We start from the raw sequence: 14941 nt of genomic DNA, 5'->3' as shown, positions 1-14941 counted from the left end.
CAGATTGACTTGAATTCTCTTCACGCCAATATTCTTGCTTAGCTAAAGGCGATTCACCCTTTATCCTTCTTTATACATCAGAAATTTTAACCCGCCATCTGTCGTGGAAGATCTTTAAATCGTCAAACCATTTCTCGTTGGCATCTTCTTGTCCCTTGAATTCTGGGCAGACTGACGTAATCCTAACGGATCTTTTGGTATTGTTATCCCAAAAAATTTCGGAGCGCCATTATAGCGAATCTTTTATCCTTCAGCGGTTCCTCCTCACGGCGCCTCGATTCCAGCGCCCGCCCTGTTAAATAGGTGGGAGGGGACAGGACTGGCGCATTCCACCCACCAGTCTCGTCAATCTCCTCCCCATTATCGCGGTGAGGAAACCTTATCGCCTTCCTATTGGAAATATGCCCTAGAGGCAATAATAAAATGGTTATTATCATACTTCCTTGTTCATGATAATCGTCTATTGTTCATGCTATAATTGTATTAACAGGAAACAGTAATACATGTGTGAATAAATAGATCACAATGTGTCCCTAGCAAGCCTCTAGTTGGCTAGCTCGTTAGTCAATAGATGATCATGGTTTCCTGATCATCGGCATTAGATGTCATTAATAACGGGATCACATCATTGGGAGAATGATGTGATGGACAAGACCCAATCCTAAGCCTAGCACTAGATCGTATTGTTCGTATGCTAATGCTTTTCTAATGTCAAGTATCTTTTCCTTCGACCGTGAGATTGTGCAACTCCCGGATACCGTAGGAGTGCTTTGGGTGTATCAAACGTCACAACATAACTGGGTGACTATAAAGGTGCACTACGGGTACCTCCGAAAGTGTCTGTTGGGTTGGTACGAATCGAGATCGGGATTTGTCACTCCGTGTGACGGAGAGGTATCTCTGGGCCCACTCGGTAGAACATCATCATGAGCTCAATGTGACTAAGGATTTAGTCACACGATGACGTGCTACGGAACGAGTAAAGAGACTTACCGGTAACGAGATTGAACAAGGTATAGGTATACCGACGATCGAATCTCGGGCAAGTTCTATACCGACAGACAAAGGGAATCGTGTACGGGATTGATTGAATCCTTGACATCGTGGTTCATCCGATGAGATCATCGTGGAGCAAGTGGGAGCCACCATGGGTATCCAGACCCCGCTGAAGGTTATTGGCCAGAGAGGTGTCTCGGTCATGTGCCTGTCTCCCGAACCCGTAGGGTCTACACACTTCAGGTTCGATGACGCTAGGGTTATAGGGAATTGTTATACGAGGTTACCTAAAGTTGTTCGGAGTCCCGGATGAGATCCCGGACGTCACGAGGAGCTCCGGAATGGTCCATAGGTAAAGATTGATATATAGGACGGATGGTTTCGAATACCGGAAGTGTTTCGGGCATCACCGGTAACGTACCGGGACCACCGGGACCACCGAAGGGGGGCAACGACCCCGGGACTTAAGGTGGGCCAAGTGGGGGTGGGAACCAGCCCCTAGGTGGGCTGGTGCGCCTCCCCACTCAGCCCATAGCGCAAGGGAGAGAAAAGGGGGGCAAACCCTAGGCCAGGTGGGCCTAAGGCCCACCAGATGGTGCGCCACCCCCTCCTCCCCCTTCTGGCCGCCGCACCTCCCATCTGGGGGGGCTACCGCACCCCCTAGGGTGGGAACCCTAGGGGTGGCACCCCCTCTCCCCTGCCCCTATATATATCGGGCACTTCTGGCCATTGAGACACACGGTTTTTCCCTCTCTCTCGGCGCAGCCCTGCTCTTCTTCCTCCTCCTCTCCGCCGGTGCTTGGCGAAGCCCTGCCGGGAGACCTCGTCTCTCCATCGACACCACGCCGTCGTGTTGCTGGGGTTCTTCCCCAACCTCTCCCTCCTCCTTGCTGGATCAAGGTGCGGGAGACGTCACCGGGCTGCACGTGTGTTAAACGTGGAGGTGCCGTTGTTCGGCACTAGATCGGAATCGCTACGAGTACGACTCCATCAACCGCGTTCTAGCAACGCTTCCGCTTAGCGATCTTCAAAGGTATGAAGATGCTCTTACCCCTCTCTCATTGCTGGTCTCTCCATAGAAAGATCTGAATATGCGTAGGAAAATTTTGAATTTATGCTACGTTACCCAACAGTGGTATCACAGCCAGGTTTTCTATGCGTAGATTCTATGCATGAGTAGAACACAAAAGTTGTGGGCGATGATTTGTCAATTTGCTTGCCGCTACTAGTCTTATTCTTTTCCGGCGGTATTGTGGAATGAAGCGGCCCGGACCAACTTTACACGTACACTTACGTGAGACTGGTTCCACCGACAGACATGCACATCGTGCATAAATGTGGCTAGCGGGTGTCTGTCTCTCCTACTCTAGTCGGATTGGATTTGATGAAAAGGGTCCTTATGAAGGGTAAATAGCTTTGGCATATCATCGTTGTGGCTGTCAGGTAGGTAAGAAGGCGTTCTTGCTAGAAACCCAAATCAGCCACGTAAAACTTGCAACAACAATTAGAGGACGTCTAACTTGTTTTTGCAGGGTTTGACATGTGATGTGATATGGCCAAAGTTGTGATGTTGCATGTATGATATATGAGATGATCATGTTATTGTAATAGGTTTCACGACTTGCATGTCGATGAGTATGACAACCGGCAGGAGCTATAGGAGTTGTCTTAATTTATTGTATGAGATGCAACGCCATGTGCTTACTACTTTTACTTCATTGCTAACGGTTAGCTATAGTAGTAGTTGGCGTGACGACTTCACGGAGACACGATGATGGAGATCATGGTGTCACGCCGGTGACGATGATGATCATGCGATGCCTGAAGATGGATATCGAAAGAGCAAAGATGATAATGGCCATATCATGTCACTATATGATTGCATTGTGATGTCTATCATGTTTTACATCTTATTGCTTAAAACGACGGTAGCATAATAAGATGATCCCTCTTAAAATTTCGAGAACGTATTCCCCTAAGTGTGCACCGCTGCGAAGGTTCGTTGTCTCGAAGCACCACGTGATGATCGGTTGTGATAGATTCTAACGTTCGCATACAACGGGTGTAAGCCAGATTTACACACGCGAAACACCTAGGTTGACTCGACGAGCTTAGCATGTACAGACATGACCTCGAATACAAGAGACCGAAAGGTCGAACATGAGTCGTATGGTTGAATACGATCAGCATGAAGTTGCTCACCATGGTGACTAGTCCGTCTCACGTGATGATCGGACACGGGTTAGTCAACATGGATCATGTATCACTTAGATGACTAGAGGGATGTCGATTTAAGTGGGAGTTCATACTTAATTTGATTAAATGAACTTAATTGTCATGAACTTAGTCTAAAAGTTGTCTTTATAAATATTGTAGATGTCCAACGTCAACCTCAACTTCAACGCATTCCTAGAGAAAAACAAGCTGAAAGATGATGGTAGCAACTATGCGGACTGGGTTCGCAACTTGAAGCTCATCCTTGAAGCAGCGAAAAAGGCTTATGTCCTTAATGCGCCGCTAGGTGACCCTCCCGCTCCTGCAGTAGCCCAGGACATTCTGAACGTCTGGCAAACGCGGAGTGATGACTACTCTCTGGTCAGGTGTGGCATGTTATACAGTTTAGAAACGGGGCTCCAAAGGCGTTTTGAGCAACACGGGGCATATGAGATGTTCCAGGAGCTGAAGCTAGTTTTTCAAGCTCATGCCCGTGTCGAGAGATATGAAGTCTCCGACAAGTTCTTTAGCTGTAAGATGGAGGAGAACAGTTCTGTCAGTGAGCACATACTCAAAATGTCTGGGTTACACGGTCGTCTGACTTCACTTGGAGTCGAACTTCCGGATGATGCTATAATTGACAGAATCCTCCAGTCTCTCCCACAAAGCTACAAAGGCTTTGTGCTTAACTACAACATGCAAGGGATGGAGAAGACCATTCCCGAGTTGTACTCGATGCTCAAGTCTGCAGAAGTAGAAATCAAAAAAGAGCATCAAGTGTTGATGGTCAACAAGACCACTAGTTTCAAGAAAGGCAAGGGTAAGAAGAACTTCAAGAAAGACGGCAAAGCTATTGCCGCACCCGGTAAGCCAGATGCCGGGAAGAAGAAAAAGAACGGACCCAAGCCTGAGACTGAGTGCTTCTATTGCAAGGGAAAGGGTCACTGGAAGCGGAACTGCCCCAAATACTTAGGGACAAGAAGGCCGACAACGTTAAAGGTATATGTGATATACATGTTATTGATGTGTACCTTACCAGCGCTTGTAGTTGCTCCTGGGTATTTGATACCGGTGCTGTTGCTCACATTTGCAACTCAAAGCAAGAACTGCGGAATAAGCGGAGACTGGCCAAGGACGAGGTGACGATGCGCGTCGGGAATGGTTCAAAGGTCGATGTGATCGCCGTCGGCACGCTACCTCTACATCTACCGTCGGGATTAGTTTTAAACCTTAATAATTGTTATTTAGTACCAGCTTTAAGCATGAACATTGTATCAGGGTCTTGCTTAATGCGAGACGGCTACTCATTTAAGTCAGAGAATAATGGTTGTTCTATTTATATGAGTGATATGTTTTATGGTCATGCTCCGCTGGTGAATGGTTTATTCTTGATGAATCTCGATCGTGAGGTTACACATATTCATAGTATGAGTACCAAAAGATGCAAAGTTGATAATGATAGTCCCACATACTTGTGGCACTGCCGCCTTGGTCATATCGGCGTTAAGCGCATGAAGAAGCTCCATACTGATGGACTATTAGAGTCTCTTGACTTTGAATCATTTGACACATGCGAACCGTGCCTCATGGGCAAGATGACTAAGACTCCATTCTCAGGAATAATGGAGAGAGCAACCGACTTATTGGGAATAATACATACTGATGTGTGTGGTCCAATGAACGTTGAAGCTCGCGGTGGTTATCGTTATGTTCTCACTCTCACCGATGATTTGAGTAGGTATGGGTATATCTACTTGATGAAGCACAAATCTGAGACGTTTGAAAGGTTCAAGGAATTTCAGAGTGAGGTTGAGAATCAACATGACAGAAAAATTAAATGTCTACGATCTGATCGTGGAGGAGAATATTTGAGTCACGAGTTTGGCACACACCTAAGGAAGTGTGGAATCGTTTCACAACTGACGCCGCCTGGCACACCGCAGCGCAACGGAGTGTCTGAACATCGTAATCGCACTTTCTTAGATATGGTACGATCTATGATGTCTCTCACCGACTTACCGCTATCATTTTGGGGATACGCATTAGAAACTGCAACATTCACTTTAAATAGGGCACCGTCTAAATCCGTTGAGACGACACCGTATGAACTATGGTTTGGCAAGAAACCTAAGTTGTCATTTCTTAAAGTTTGGGGCTGCGATGCTTATGTGAAGAAACTTCAACCAGAAAAGCTCGAACCCAAAGCGGAGAAATGCGTATTCATAGGATACCCTAAGGAAACTATTGGGTATACCTTCTATCTTAGATCCGAAGGTAAAACCTTTGTTGCCAAGAACGGATCCTTTCTAGAGAAAGAGTTTCTCTCGAAAGAAGTAAGTGGGAGGAAGGTAGAACTTGATGAGGTAATTACACCCCCTCTCGAACAGGAAAGTAGCGCAGCGCGGGAAGTTGTTCCTGTGGCGCCTACACCGACGGAAGAGGAAGTTAATGATGATGATCATGAACCTTCGGATCAAGTTACTACTGAACCGCGAAGGTCCACAAGGGCACGCTCCGCACCAGAGTGGTACGACAACCCTGTGATGGAAATCATGTTGTTAGACAACGGTGAACCTTCGAACTATGAAGAAGCGATGGCGGGCCCGGATTCCAACAAATGGCTTGAGGCCATGAAATCCGAGATAGGATCCATGTATGAGAACAAAGTATGGACTTTGGTGGACTTGCCCGATGACCGGCGAGCCATAGAAAATAAATGGATCTTCAAGAAGAAGACTGATGCAAACGGTAATGTAACCGTTTACAAAGCTCGACTTGTCGCAAAGGGTTTTCGACAAATTCAAGGAGTTGACTACGAAGAGACTTTCTCTCCCGTAGCGAAGCTGAAATCAGTTCGAATCATGTTGGCAATTGCCGCCTTTTATGATTATGAAATTTGGCAAATGGACGTCAAAACAGCGTTCCTTAACGGGAACCTTAAGGAAGAGTTGTATATGATGCAACCAGAAGGTTTTGTCGACCCTAAGGGTGCTAACAAAGTATGCAAGCTCCAGCGCTCCATCTATGGGCTGGTGCAAGCATCTCGGAATTGGAACATTCGCTTTAATGAGGTGATTAAAGCGTTTGGGTTCATACAGGTTTATGGAGAAGCCTGTCTGTACAAGAAAGTGAGTGGGAGCTCTGTAGCTTTCCTCATACTGTATGTGGATGACATATTATTGATGGGGAATAATATAGAGATGTTGGAGAGCATAAAGGCCTATTTGAACAAGAGTTTTTCAATGAAGGACCTTGGAGAAGCTGCATACATATTAGGCATCAAGATCTATAGAGATAGATCGAGACGCCTCATAGGTCTTTCGCAAAGTACATACCTTGACAAGATATTGAAGAAGTTCAATATGGAAAACTCAAAGAAAGGGTTCTTGCCAGTTTTGCAAGGTATGAGATTGAGTAAGACTCAGTCGCCGACCACGGCAGCAGATAGAGAGAAGATGAGTTCTGTCCCCTACGCTTCAGCCCTGGGCTCTCTAATGTATGCCATGCTGTGTACCAGACCTGATATAAACCTTGCCATAAGTTTGGTAGGGAGGTACCAAAGTGATCCCGGTACAGAACACTGGACAGCGGTCAAGAATATCCTTAAGTACCTGAAAAGGACTAAGGAAATGTTTCTCGTTTATGGAGGTGACGAAGAGCTCGTCGTAAAGGGTTACGTCGACGCTAGCTTCGACACAGATCCGGATGACTCTAAGTCACAGACCGGATACGTATATGTGTTGAATGGTGGGGCAGTGAGCTGGTGCAGCAGCAAGCAAGAAGTCGTGGCAGCATCTACATGTGAAGCGGAGTACATAGCTGCTTCAGAAGCGGCTCGTGAAGGAATTTGGATGAAGGAGCTCAATACCGACCTTGGAGTGGTTCCAAGCGCGTCGGGTCCTATGACACTCTTCTGTGATAACACTGGAGCCATTGCCATAGCCAAGGAGCCCAGGTTTCACCGGAAGACGAAGCACATCAAGTGCCGCTACAACTCCATCCAGGACCATGTCCAGAGTGGAGTGATAGATATTTGTAAAGTACACACGGATCTGAATATTGCAGACCCGTTGACTAAACCTCTTCCACGAGCATGTTGGAAATATGCCCTAGAGGCAATAATAAAATGGTTATTATCATATTTCCTTGTTCATGATAATCGTCTATCGTTCATGCTATAATTGTATTAACAGGAAACACTAATACATGTGTGAATGAATAGATCACAATGTGTCCCTAGCAAGCCTCTAGTTAGCTAGCTCGTTAGTCAATAGATGATCATGGTTTCCTGATCATGGACATTGGATGTCATTGATAACGGGATCACATCATTGGGAGAATGATGTGGTGGACAAGACCCAATCCTAAGCCTAGCACTAGATCGTATTGTTCGTATGCTAATGCTTTTCTAATGTCAAGTATCTTTTCCTTCGACCGTGAGATTGTGCAACTCCCGGATACCGTAGGAGTGCTTTGGGTGTATCAAACGTCACAACGTAACTGGGTGACTATAAAGGTGCACTACGGGTACCTCCGAAAGTGCCTGTTGGGTTGGCACGAATCGAGATCGGGATTTGTCACTCCGTGTGACGGAGAGGTATCTCTGGGCCCACTCGGTAGAACATCATCATGAGCTCAATGTGACTAAGGGGTTAGTCACACGATGACGTGCTACGGAACGAGTAAAGAGACTTACCGGTAACGAGATTGAACAAGGTATAGGCATACCGACGATCGAATCTCGGGCAAGTTCTACACCGACAGACAAAGGGAATCGTATACGGGATTGATTGAATCCTTGACATCGTGGTTCATCCGATGAGATCATCGTGGAGCTAGTGGGAGCCACCATGGGTATCCAGACCCCGCTGATGGTTATTGGCCAGGGAGGTGTCTCGGTCATGTCTGCCTGTCTCCCGAACCCGTAGGGTCTACACACTTAAGGTTCGATGACGCTAGGGCTATAGGGAATTGTTATACGAGATTACCGAAAGTTGTTCGGAGTCCCGGATGAGATCCCGGACGTCACGAGGAGCTCCGGAATGGTCCGGAGGTAAAGATTGATATATAGGACGGATGGTTTCGGACACCGGAAGTGTTTCGGGCATCACCGGTAACGTACCGGGACCACCGGGACCACCGGAGGTGGTCCCAGGGGACCACCGAAGGGGGGCTGCGACCCCAAGAGGTAAGATGGGCTAATTGGGGGTGGGAACCAGCCCCTAGTTGGGCTGGTGCGCCTCCCCAATCAGCCCATGGCGCAGGGGAAGGAAAAAGAAGGGGGGAACCCTAATTCAGGTGGGCCTTAGGCCCACCAGAGGGGTGCGCCACCCCTCTCCCTTGCCCTGGCCGCCACCCCTTCCCCATCTGAGGGCTGCCGCACCCCTTAGGGGTGGGAACCCTAAGGGCTGCGCCCCTCCCTCTTCCCCTATATATAGATGAGGTTCGGGGCTGTTTGAGACACGGTTTAATCTCTCTCTCTCGGCGCAGCCCTGCACTTCTTCCTCCTCCTCTCTGCCGGCGCTTGGCGAAGCCCTGCCGGGAGACCTCGTCTCTCCACCAACACCACGCCGTCGTGTTGCTGGTCCTCTTCCCCAACCTCTCCCTCCTCTTGCTGGATCAAGGTGCGGGAGACGTCACCGGGCTGCACGTGTGTTGAACGCGGAGGTGCCGTTGTTCGGCACTAGATCGGAATCGCTGCGAGTACGACTCCATCAACCGCGTTCTAGCAAACGCTTCCGCTTAGCGATCTTCAAAGGTACGAATATGCTCTTACCCCTCTCTCGTTGCTGGTCTCTCCATAGGAAGATCTGAACATGCGTAGGAAATTTTTTGAATTTATGCTACGTTACCCAACAGAGCAAAACATGATCAACACCATAATGCTATGGGTGTTCGATACATCACAATGTAACTAGATTATTGACTCTAGTGCAAGTGGGAGACTGTTGGAAATATGCCCTAGAGGCAATAATAAAATGGTTATTATCATATTTCCTTGTTCATGATAATCGTCTATTGTTCATGCTATAATTGTATTAACAGGAAACAGTAATACATGTGTGAATAAATAGATCACAATGTTTCCCTAGCAAGCCTCTAGTTGGCTAGCTCGTTAGTCAATAGATGATCATGGTTTCCTGATCATGGGCATTAGATGTCATTGATAACGGGATCACATCATTGGGAGAATGATGTGATGGACAAGACCCAATCCTAAGCCTAGCACTAGATCGTATTGTTCGTATGCTAATGCTTTTCTAATGTCAAGTATCTTTTCCTTCGACCATGAGATTGTGCAACTCCCGGATACCGTAGGAGTGCTTTGGGTGTATCAAACGTCACAACATAAATGGGTGACTATAAAGGTGCACTACGGGTACCTCCGAAAGTGTCTGTTGGGTTGGTACGAATCGAGATCGGGATTTGTCACTCCGTGTGACGGAGAGGTATCTCTGGGCCCACTCGGTAGAACATCATCATGAGCTCAATGTGACTAAGGAGTTAGTCACACGATGACGTGCTACGGAACGAGTAAAGAGACTTACTGGTAACAAGATTGAACAAGGTATAGGTATACCGACGATCGAATCTTGGGCAAGTTCTATACCGACAGACAAAGGGAATCGTATACCGGATTGATTAAATCCTTGACATCGTGGTTCATCCGATGAGATCATCGTGGAGCAAGTGGGAGACACCATGGGTATCCAGACCCCGCTGATGGTTATTGGCCAGAGAGGTGTCTCGGTCATGTCTGCGTGTCTCCCGAACCCGTAGGGTCTACACACTTAAGGTTCGATGACGCTAGGGTTATAGGGAATTATTATACGAGGTTACCGAAAGTTGTTCGGAGTCCCGGATGAGATCCCGGTCGTCACGAGGAGCTCCGGAATGGTCCGGAGGTAAAGATTGATACATAGGACGGATGGTTTCGGATACCGGAAGTGTTTCGGGCATCACCGGTAACGTACCGGGACCATCGGGACCACCGGAGGTGGCCCCGGGGGACCACCGAAGGGGGGCAACGACCCCGGGACTTAAGGTGGGCCAAGTGGGGGTGGGAACCAGCCCCTAGGTGGACTGGTGCGCCTCCCCACTCAGCCCATAGCGCAAGGGAGAGAAAAGGGGCGGCAAACCCTAGGCCAGGTGGGCCTAAGGCCCACCAGATGGTGCGCCACCCCCTCCTCCCCCTTCTGGCCGCCGCACCTCCCATCTGGGGGGGCTGCCGCACCCCCTAGGGTGGGAACCCTAGGGGTGGCACCCCCTCTCCCCTCCCCCTATATATATCGGGCACTTTTGGCCATTGAGACACACGGTTTTTCCCTCTCTCTCGGCGCAGCCCTACTCTTCTTCCTCCTCCTCTCCGCCGGTGCTTGGCGAAGCCCTGCCGGGAGACCTCGTCTCTCCATCGACACCACGCCATCGTGTTGCTGGAGTTCTTCCCCAACCTCTCCCTCCTCCTTGCTGGATCAAGGTGCGGGAGACGTCACCGGGCTGCACGTGTGTTAAACGCGGAGGTGCCGTTGTTCGGCACTAGATCGGAATCGCTACGAGTACGACTCCATCAACCGCGTTCTAGCAACGCTTCCGCTTAGCGATCTTCAAAGGTATGAAGATGCTCTTACCCCTCTCTCGTTGCTGGTCTCTCCATAGAAAGATCTGAATATGCGTAGGAAAATTTTGAATTTATGCTACGTTACCCAACACTTCCAAGAGCTCCGCCGTCGACCGCAGCTCCTGTCGTCGCCCGAAAGCTTCGGCGCCGCCCACAGATCTCCGTCGCCGTCAAGCTTCGTACCGGGGCCGATCTGCTCACCGCCATCGACCATCTCATCGCTGTCAACCATCTCGCTGTTGCCAGGCACTCCGTCGCCGCCGAAGATCTCTGCGCTCGACCAAGACCTTCGTGCTCCTCCAAAAGCCTCCGTCACCGTCGACCACTTCCGACCGAAATCATCAGGTTAGGTCACCGCTCATTTAAGAACAGATCCCCATCCCTGTTCGAAGCTTCAACATCGCCATGTTCTTGATGCCTTCGTGAATATCTGTTACCTGTCCTTGAATGATTAATGCTAATGACGACGAGATAGCCAATGTTTTTAATACCTTCATTTATCTGCCCTTGATTTGTGTGTTTAGAACAATACTTCGTCAAACGAACAATATCACCTTATCCTGGTAGTAAGCTGCCATGTCCAGTCATTTTTCTCATGTTTTTTCGACTGTCCAGTAGATGCATAGTTTACCGCTCATTGCGTAAAAGCTGTTTGTAGTCTTCACACTTCACCGTTTTGAACAAATGTCTTCGACGCTTTTAAGACACAACTCTTGTGATTAGCCAAACTTCGTAAGTCACCATGGTAACCCGACCCGGATCTTTATATGGCGGGTCAAGATTTTTCCTTAGTCCGTGAACAAATTACTTGGCGAGTCAAACGAACTTATTTCACCCCTTACGGTGGATGTTCAAAGCGTGTAAATTCACCCGTACTTTACTCCTTTGTAGCATGGGCACCGTCTTCAAAAGTGACTGGCTCCCTACCAAAGTCGACGACACCATACTAGCAGATTATGTGAAAACTGGCAACTTGGACCCTCAGGATGTTATCGGTTGGCATACCGGGTTCAGAGAGGATCTCCCCAACCCCAAAGAGGGAGAGATAGTCGTTTTCGTTGAACACCTTGAGCGAGGTTTTAAGCCGCCCAGATCAAAGTTTCTTAGAGACGCCATGTCTTTCATGAACGTCCGCCTCCAGCATCTGGGACCTAACTCGATAAGTAACCTATGCCAGTTCCAAGTGTTCTGTGAGGCTTACCTGCGGATTGAGCCCTCAGTTCCCTTATTCTCGCACTTTTTCCACTTAAATCGCCAAACGGAATTTCACAATGGCCCCAGCCTGGAACTTGGCGGTGTAAACGTTCAGCGCCGCAGGGATAGCCCATTTCCCTCACTCGCCATGCCAAGCCATCCCAAAGGCTGGGGCGAGTCTTGGTTCTAGTGTCAAGAGACCTCACCTGCAGGCGAAAGAAGCTTCTGGGCTATAGGAAAGATCGCCTTCCAACGAACTTTAAGCTTCCGGACAAGCTCACCGAAGAGGAGGAATCAGATTTTATCCCAGGATTGTCCGAGTTAAGATCTCTGACAAACAACGGCCTTACTGGGGTCGACTTGATCCGCAGCTGGGTCGAATGGCGCATCCTTCCTTTGAGTCGCCGGAACGGGGTTAATGTGCGAATTTGATGGCACCTTAGACCATCACCAATGTTATTTCCGCACGACTTTAACGGAAAAGGATATTGTCACCATCATCAAGAAGCTGACTGGCGAGCCTGCGGGAAAATGCGGTCAAATCGGCCTCAAACCCTTCTGCAAAATTAATCCGGCGCCCAAGGTAAGCAATTTTAACCCGCCTTTTGTCTTTACTTCTTATGTTTCATTCGAATTGTGGCCTTTTATAACATATGTCATTCCAGAAAGGTGACAAATTTTGGTCCAAGAAACCCAAAAGGCCAGCCATGAAGCAAGCTAAGCCGCCCCCAAAGAAAAACAAGGGCAAGGGCAAAGCTGCTGTGGCCGAGCCATCCGAAGCCGATGAATCTCAAGTCGGCGACGCACCTTCAGAGGTAAAAACCTATCCTCTTTTCACTCGCCATCCGCTATTGTTAATTTTGTATTTATGTCTCTGCCTCTCTTGAATAGAATGAAGATAACGAAAGCCAGGAGGATTCTGTAGAGGTAATTTCTGTTTCTTCCGATTCATCCCCTTCTCCACCTAAGTCGGCCAGGCGAATTTGTGGGAAAGTTCCCTTCTCACATCCGAATGCTTGTTTGGACCCAAATTTTCTACTGAAGAAAGCACAACATACTTCAAATCGGAAGACCCGAAGTCATTCCGGTGATCTGGTGTCTGGCTTACCAGCAAAGAACAAGAGGAAACCAAATGAGGTACCCATGAACAACACTTCCTCATGTTTCTTTGGATCATATCTATAACCCACCAATATCTTTGACGTATAATTCTCACAGAATTCTCCTCCTACATCTGGCGACTCAGTAATGTCGACACTTCCGCCAATGATTCGAGTTCCTGGGTAAGTCCTTTGATAATCTTACTTTGAGTCTGAGGGTGATAAATTTTCAGTCCTTTTAATGCGTCTCTCCCCTCTTTTTAGGGCACAAGCAAAGAAGAGGAAAACCAGCGGGTCAACTCGTATCATAATCTCAGAGCCCATCAAAGAGTCAGCGCCGATCCAAGATAACCCGGATCAAGACGAGCCTGAGGATCAAATGGATCTTCCTGGCTCGCCCAAGGAAACAATGGATGCCCCTAAGCCGCCAAGTCCATTGACAACAGCAGAAGACCCGGATGCTGTAATTATCACTGGTACCAGCTTCTCTAAGCCGGCCACAATGGTTTTGTCAAAGCATGTGCCATCATCCTCTCAAACCATTCCTGAGTCTGGACTCTCCAAGGCTAAGCTTTCTGAATATGAACATCTGGAATTCAAAGAACTCTGCTCTGGTTTTGCAAGTCGCCTGGAGGCGAGTTATGAGATGGAGAAAAGCCTGCTCCGAATGCTAACAAATAAACATGAAGTAAGTTTTGTTATATATCATATTATTCCCATTAACCCCCAAGGGCCGGGTCATCATTAAAAAGATGAGTCGGGTCTTGATAGCTTAGAAAAACTTTCGACCAGTAACCCCCAAGGGCCGGGTCATAAGTAAAAAGATGAGCCGGGTCTTTTTAACTTTAAAAAAAAAACTTTCGACCAGTAACCCCCAAGGGCCGGGTCATTAGTAAAAAGATGAGCCAGGTCTTGAGAGCTTAGAAAAACTTTCGACCAGTAACCCCCAAGGGTCGGGTCATCAGTAAAAAGATGAGCCGGGTCTTGATAACTTAGAAAAACTTTCGACCAGTAACCCCCAAGGGCCGGGTCATCAGTAAAAAGATGAGCCGGGTCTTGATAGCTGTATAATTTTATCTGAAAAAAATTATACATTAGCCCCCAAGTGTCAGGGATATTGCTTGCAATAGTTCTGAGACTTGCCCCTTATCATGTACTTCAACAGGAAACTCTTATTCAGACTGAATCAGCACTTGGCGATTTAAAGAAAACTTATCTGACCAGCAAGATGCCCGAACCAAGTCGGAGGAGAAGTATCGATTGGCCTTAGCTGAGATGGAAAAACTAAAAGCCGATTTAAAACGGGCTCAAGCTGACCAAGATGCTGCAACAAAAAGAGCAGAGAAAGCTGAGGCCAAGCTGGCTACTGTGCAACAAGAGCTATCTGGCTTGAAACGTCATATCTCAAACATGGCGCAAGCCGTCTTTGGTAAAGTACTCAAAACTTTGATCTTTGTTTAAACCAATAACTCTTATCCTGAGTCGCTGATTATTATTACCCCTTGCACAGGTCCAAGAGCCGCCAATCTTCAGGATGATTGCGTGCTGATGCTGAAGGCGATTTACACGCTGACGGAGCAGCTGTATACCGGCAGTGTACTAACTGTTAAAGCAGTGATGGGCGCCAAGGAGCCTATAACCTCCATAAAGAAGATGTTGGGCTGCCTGTCAACGCTTCCTCCTCAGATCGGCGAGTTGACACGGTCAGCCGCCAGGAAGGGAGTGCTGACTACATTAAGTCACTGCTTAGCGTATGCTCCAGAGATCAACCCGGAAGAAGTAGCAGCGGGCTTTCCTCAGCTCAAGGATGACGGGTCAG

This window comes from Hordeum vulgare, chromosome 1H (genome assembly GCF_904849725.1).
Source record: "Hordeum vulgare subsp. vulgare chromosome 1H, MorexV3_pseudomolecules_assembly, whole genome shotgun sequence".
In the NCBI taxonomy this organism is placed as follows: Eukaryota; Viridiplantae; Streptophyta; class Magnoliopsida; order Poales; family Poaceae; genus Hordeum; species Hordeum vulgare.
The sequence above is the reverse complement of the archived record's forward strand: the minus strand, read 5'-3'. Positions refer to the sequence as shown.